At 46.9% G+C, this 7415-nt stretch overlaps 1 pseudogene; it reads left to right on the top strand.

Moving 5' to 3' along the window:
- Window positions 1–3449: 3449 nt before the first annotated feature.
- On the top strand, window positions 3450–7118 carry LOC139179660 (olfactory receptor 4P4-like; annotated as a pseudogene).
- Window positions 7119–7415: the final 297 nt, after the last annotated feature.

Here is a 7415-nt window from a genome sequence, read left to right as displayed (position 1 = left end):
CAGGCCCGGCCCACTGCATTGAGTGTGCAGCAACAGTATCAACGGTGATGCTGGTTAACAACGCATATTCCTGGAATCCACTCCGTTGGCTAATGACTGTGTGTGGTGGTGGTCTGGAACCTACACCCGGAAGCTGTCTTGATGATTGCAAATGACACCAAAGTCTGAGGACGATGGAAGACCTTCACATTTCTGCAAGAGCCACACACCTCCAGAAGGAACCACAAGACTTGCCTGAAATGGTCAAGGTATAAGTATTGGACTAAACGTTGGAAGGTCTCCACCTTTGCTATGGAAGTCAAACGATCTTTCTTTGAAATGAAAATGGAGCATACTGAACGTTCACATTCTTCTAGAGCATTTGAAAAGCCCTAACTTGTAGAAATCTGCTGTACGAGTTCCTTGAAAGCAAGAACCTATATGTATGGATGTGTCTTCATGCCGTAGATTGTGCCTCGAATATAGTGTACACATCAACCCAGGAAAGGAAAGAATTGAATCGCCAAAGAGATCAAAAGTTTCACCTTGAGGCTTCCAAGAGCTTTTCTGTCTTTCACACACTAAGTAAATACTGAGCACCTACGATGAGCTAGGAGGCAAGTAATAAGTTTCTGGAAATAGAATGTGGAGAGAAGAAGACACAGAGTTCCTGCTTTCACTGAGACGACTCTAATGATACATCACAGGCAGATCCTGTGAGAACGTATAGAGGGGCCTCTTCCCTCACCAAAAAACTTGGGTGTCAGGGAAGGCTTTTCAGAGGAACCATTGCATTGAGGTCCACAGGTTGAACCTATGTAAACCAGCGTTGAGATGCAGGAAGAATTTCAGGCAGGGAAAATAGCATCTTGGAAGGCTATGTGACCAGGGAACCTTAGGACATTCAAGAAACGAAAAATGCCCTATGGGATGGAAGCCAAAGAGTGCAGAGGGCATTCCAGGCAAAAGACATCAGAGAAGAACATGAGGAGCAAGCCTGAAGGGAAGTGGTCGTATCTTCAATATGCTGGGAAAATACGAGAGCCGTTGGAGCAGGGAGGTGACAGCATTGCATCTGCATTTCCAAAAGGTCATCTTGCTCCACATCACTAATGATTGGAGAGGCTCAACTCCAAACTCCAAGGAGGGACCACTTCACATGAGTCCGATTGGGCCTCACTGCAATGTCTGTCAATAACAAATGCTGGAGAAGATGTGGAGCAAAGGGAACTCTCCTCCACGGTAAGTAGGAATGGGCGTGGGTAGAGCCGGTATGGAAAAGCGTATGGAGGTTCCCCAAGGAACTAAAAGTGGAAGTAGCCTATGGTTCAGCAGTCCGACTCCCAGGCATAGATCCACCCACAGTATAAGTGAACAAGATAGATGCCCCGTTTGGGCACATCTATCTGTGCTTGCGCACGCACATGCGCATGCGCAATCGACTGCGAGGCAGGGGGTGGGGCGGGGGCTGGGGCTATGGCTGGAGTCGGTGTAAGCCCCGGGATTGCCTGAGGCAAGCCAAAGGAGCCCCAGATGGAGACGGGACTGCCGGTCGTCGGGTGTCCTGGAAGCCGAATGCGAATGCGGAGGGCCTCGCAGGCCGCGCGGAGGCAACCCAGGTCTGCAATGGGAGTCGGGGCCCCGGCCAACGGCTCCCCCTCCCCGGGAGGGGCTGGGGTTGCGGGGGGGATCCAAGAATCTGGACGCGAGGCGGGGGCTAAAGGACCTCTTCTGGTAGGCAAAAAGCCTCGAGCACCCGGCATTCCCAGGTGGTCTCCCATCCAAGATACTAACCAGGCCCGACCCTGCTTAGACCCTGCTTAGCTTCCGAGATCAGACGAGATCGGGAGCCTTCAGGCTGATACAGCCGGAGATTGAGGCGGTTGGCGCGGGGTGTCCTAAGAGCCTTGCGCTTGGCCTCCCTTTTGCTCCGACCTGCAGGTCGGGACAACGGGCCGCACCTCTCTTCGGGGGGCGTGCTGTACTTGAGCCGCATGACCCGCGACCGGACTCCAGCCTGCTGACGCCGGCCCGCCCCCCCGAACACCGCCAACACCAGACCAGCAAGCGCCTGGCCGGGCCCGGGGGCCCGAGGGGCTTCGAGGACCCCCCATTGACCGGGAGGGCGTGCGTGCATGCGTGCGTGTGGGGCCTGGGGGCTGGGCTGAGGGGTGCGGAGGTCTCGGCGCCCTCCCACCCCCGGGCACTCCAGACCCGGCCGCGCTCGCTGAGCGGGGCCTCCCCGCATCCCTTTCGCTGCTCAGGCCCACGCGGCCCCGGAGGTGTCCGTCTTCGGGGCCCGCTGCCTCCCAACCCCCGCGGCCCAGGGGCCTCTGAACCTCCTGCGGGCCTAGGCGCAGCGAAACTTGAGTGCCCAACTTGCCCGGCACCTGTCCGGTGCCCAAACCCACTGGAAGCCAGGGAGGCGCAGTCGACTGGAGCGCCTCAGCCCCGCCCCTTCGCACTACCGACACCCCCCTTTGCCCCCACTCCAAGCCCTCGACATTCCTGAGAGAGCAGATGAGCCACAGGCAGGCACACAGACAGACACACAGACACTCGCACGAACCCATGCAAAGGGAGACAAGCTGCCCTGTGCAAGCTCCTCAGCCAGAGCCAGAGCACCTGGGAGAGGCCGGGGCCAGACGAACGGGCCGGCGGCCGGCTGTCAGGAGATACAGAGGCAGGAATACATGAAGATTCCGAGACAGACTCCAAGCGGCGAGAGGAGATACACACACACACACACACACACACACACACACACACACGCACACACACTTGAGTGTGGTCTTTGGAAATACTTCTGTTCGTAGTTGCTGGGTTGAGCCCAACTTTGATACGACCCATGGACTGCGGCCTATCAGGCTCCTCTGTCTGTGGCATTTCCCAGGCGAGGATACTGGAGTGGGTTGCCATTTCCTTCTCCGGGGGGATCTTCCCGACCCAGGGATCAAACTCCAGTCTCCCGCAGACGGATGCCTTGCCATCTGAACCAGGACATTGCTAATTCCCTAGGCAAAATACAAAGAATAGAGCTCATGTTCTACTAAATGCAAAGATGATTTCAGAAACAGAAGCTGTCCTTTGTTGGTATCTTTGAATCTTTATGTAGTTTTCGTTGATTTTTACTCTTAAGTCTACTTGAACAAGGCAAGAGAGAAACCCCAGAATGAAAAGCAGTTGACGTTTTTGAAAGAAACCTGTGCAGGCGAAGCTCTCTTCCTTTTTGAGAGACGGTTAAATGCAAAATCTTGATTCAACACATATGACTTTTGTGAACTTTATTTCAAATCTCCATGACGAACCCCTAAGGCGTCCAGGAAGAAAGGAGTAGAGTGGCAGACAAAAAGAGCAACCTTTCCCCTTGGTGCCATCTCAACCAGCTGCTTAGTTCCTTCATCTCAAGGACTACCATCTGGGCTTTTCTGGTTTGTCTGATTCTTGTTTTGGGGACCGTTTCTAGTCACAAGGCTGTGAACTGCGGGTGGGGGTGGGGGGCTGTGTGGGGGTGGGGTAAGCCCTTCTTTCCTTTCCACATGAGACCCAGTGGACAATCCAGGCCCTGCCCACTGCATTGTGTGTGCAGCAACAGTATCAACGGTGATGCTTGTTAACAACGCATATTTCTGGAATCCACTCCGTTGGCTACTGACTGTATGTGGTGGTCGTCTGGAACCTAGACCTGGAAGCTTTCTTGATGATTGCAAATGACACCAAAGTCTGAGGACGTTGGAAAACCTTCACATTTCTGCAAGTGCCACACACCTCCAGAAGAAACCACAAGACTTGCCTGAAATGGTCAAGGTATAAGTATTGGACTAAACGTTGGAAGGTCTCCACCTTTGCTATGGAAGTCAAACGAATTTTCTTTGAAGTGAAAATGGTTCATACTGAACGTTCACGTACTTGTAGAGCATTTGAAAAGCCCTAACTTGTAGAAATCTGCTGTACGAGTTCCTTGAAAGCAAGAACCTATATTTATGGATCTGTATTAATGCCTTATATTTTGCCTTGATTATAGTGTACACATCAACCCAGGAAAGAAAGAATTCAATCACCAAGTATACAAGGAGATCAAAAGTGCCGAGCCAAGTGACAACTTGAGGCCTCCAAGATCTTTTCTGTCTTTCACACACTAAGTAAATACTGAGCACCTACGATGAGCTAGGAGGCGTGTAATAAATTTCTGGAAATAGAATGCGGAGAGAAGAAGACACAGAGTTCCTGCTTTCACTGAGAGGAATTTAATGATACATCACAGCCAGATCCTTTGAAAACTTATAGTGGGACCTCTTCCCTCACCAAAACCTGGGTGTCAGCAAAGGCTTTTCAGAGTAACAATTGATTTGAGATCCGTAGGTTGAACCTATGTAAACCAGGGTTAAAATGCAGGAAGAATTTCAGGCAGGGAAAATAGCCTCTTGGAAGGCTATGTGACCAGGGAAACTTAGGACATTCTAGAAATGAAAAATGCCCTATGGGACGGAATCCAAAAAGTGCAGAGGGCATTCCAGTGAAAAGACATCAGAGACAAACTTCGGGAACAAGCAATGAAGGGATGTGATCACATATTCAATATGATGAGAAAATCCAAGAGTAGTTGTGGCAGGGAGGTGATAGAATTGCATCTGCATTTCCAAAAGTTCATCTTGCTCCATAACAGTAATGATTGGAGCGACTCAACTGCAAATTACAAGGAGGGACCACTTCCTGGAATCCGAATGGTCCTCATTGCAAAGTCTATCAATAACAAATGCTAGCGAAGATGTGGACCACAGGGAACTCTACTCCACATGCAGATTGTGTGGGTGAATTCTCTAAGAAATTACGGGAAGAAGTGCTCCATCTTGTTTATTGCATTGTGTTTAGGGGAACTAATTTGGAATTAGTGGAGCCCATTTCTCAGTATATTATTTCCAAACTAGGCAACTATAATTACAGTCTGATAAGATGTAACTCAAATAACTTCTGAATGTTAATGTATTTTGAAAGAGGAAATAATCTTGCAAGAGAAATATAGACAAACAGGAAAAGCATAGTTGTCAATATATTAACCTAGAGATGCTTCAAATATCGTTTAAGAAATATGAAAGTTTCATGGAGTATTTCACATGAAGGAATTATTTCCTCTTAAAAGTCAAAAGGGCTTCCCTGGTGGCTCAGAGGTTAAAGCATCTGCCTGCAATGCAGAAGACCTGGGTTTGATCCCTGAGTCAGAAAGATCCCCTGGAGAAGGAAATGGCAACCCACTCCAGTATTCTTGCCCGGAGAATCCCATGGATGGAGGAGCCTGGTGGTCTACAGTCCACGGGGTCGCAAAGAATCAGATACTACTGAGCAACTTAACTAACTTAAAAGTCAAAAAGGATTATGAGTCCACTCATAAAAATGATTTGTTCTTCAGTTTTATCATGAATTACCTGACTAAAGGATGATTATTTATTGTATTATTCCTTCAAAATTATAGCACATTGTTCACTTTCCAGATTTTTATTTAATTGATATTTATTTAACATTGACTCTGTGCCAGCACTGCAAAACCCACCCACACACCCTACACCAATTTTGTGATTTCATTAGAAACCACTTAATCAAGCAAATTCTATAGTTACCTCTATTTTACATCCTAAATTGGCACATTATATGTCACCCTACTTAACACTATTAAGATTATCTCTTTTTTAAAAATTCTTGATAAATATAATTCCTTGCTTCCTCACAAAATAATTTAAATTATATAAAAACTGGAACTTTGTCTAATTTATCACTGTATTCTTAGCTCTTAGAAGAATATTAGTACTAGATAGTCAAAGACTCGTATTAAATGAAAATGATTTCAGTGGGTCTCAAAATAACTTGTCTTTATAAGGTATTGGTGCCATTTAAAGTAGATATTAGGTTTCCATTTTCTCATCAATGATTCGTTTCATTGGTTTTGTCATTTCAGATAACTCTTGAACATCAGATCATGGAAGATAGAAATAATGTTACTGAATTTATCCTCTTAGAACTTTCTATGGACAAGAAAGTCCAGATCCTCTGCTTTTTATTTTTCTTATTCTGTTACCTGGCTATTTGGTTGGGGAATTTGATCATTGTGATTTCTATTACATGCAGTCAGCTAATCACCCAGCCCATGTACTTCTTCCTTAACTGCCTTGCACTCTCAGACCTCTTCTACACCTCCACTGTGACACCCAAACTCCTGACTGACTTACTGATGGAGAAAAAGGCCATTTCCTATAAAAACTGCATGACACAGCTTTTCACCACGCACTTCTTTGAGGGGGGATTGAGGTCTTCACCCTCACAGGGATGGCCTGTGACTGCTATGTGGCCGTCAGCAAACTTCTCCACGACGCCATCACCATGAACAGGCAAAAACATCACTCAATTCTCATAGCGTCGTGTGCAGGGGGACTTCTTCATTCTCTTGGTCTCTTTCTTCTTGCGATTGTTTGACCTTTCTGTGGCCCCAGTGAAATAGATCACTATTTCCGTGATGCATATCTTTTGTTGAAACTAGTCTGCACTGATACTCACAAAATTGGCTTTTTTGTCATTGCCAATTCTGGCTTGATGGGACTGGTGCTCTTTGTGGTTTTGATGGCCTCCTAGACTTTGATTCTGTATAATGTGTGCACATATTCTGCAGAAAGCCACCATAAAGCACTTTCCACCTGTAGTTCCCACATCACAGTCCGTGATCCTCTTTTTCACACCTGTCATCTTTGTTTACATTAGACCTGCCACAACATTACCAGAAGATAAAGTGTTTATGCTCTTCTACACAATTATTGTCCCCATGCTCAACCCGCTTATCTACACACTTAGAAACATGGAGATGAAAAATTCCATAAGAAGAGTTTGGTGCAATAAAAGGTTCTGGGAAGGGGGCTTAATGATCTGAAGGTCATTCGTCTGACGCCAGTGACTGTCTTCTCATCACTCCTCTGTTGCTGATTCTCTCCTGCTAATGGGAAAATCAGTCAGAATGTGTAAAAGCCAAGCCTCCAACAACAGCTTGCCTTCAGTGGTTCCTTCTTTATTTTCCTCTCAATGTGTTTTCCTTGATTTCACTTTTCACTAATAATCCCCTTTGTTTAAAAAAAAAAAAGAAAAGAAAAGAAAACTTTTTACAGAGTAAAAACACACTGAAAAATCTGGAGGGAGAGTGATCCTGCCTGTATTGAAGGCTAAACCTGGGGGAGACTTCGCTCTCAAAATAGTTGGCCTCAAGGTATAAAAGGTAATAATATGTTAAAAGGTAAAATACAGTTGAAGAATCCACCTGCTAATGCAGGAGACACAGGTTCAATCCTTGGGCCAGGAAGATCCTCTGGAGAAGGAAATAGCTACCCACTCCAGTGTTTTTGCCTGGGAAATCCCATGGAGAGAGGAATCTGGTGGGCTATAGCCCATGGGGATGCAAA

This window comes from Bos indicus, chromosome 25 (genome assembly GCF_029378745.1).
Source record: "Bos indicus isolate NIAB-ARS_2022 breed Sahiwal x Tharparkar chromosome 25, NIAB-ARS_B.indTharparkar_mat_pri_1.0, whole genome shotgun sequence".
Taxonomy (NCBI): domain Eukaryota; kingdom Metazoa; phylum Chordata; class Mammalia; order Artiodactyla; family Bovidae; genus Bos; species Bos indicus.
Note: the sequence above shows the minus strand (reverse complement) of the source record. Positions and strands in the feature narration are given on the sequence as shown.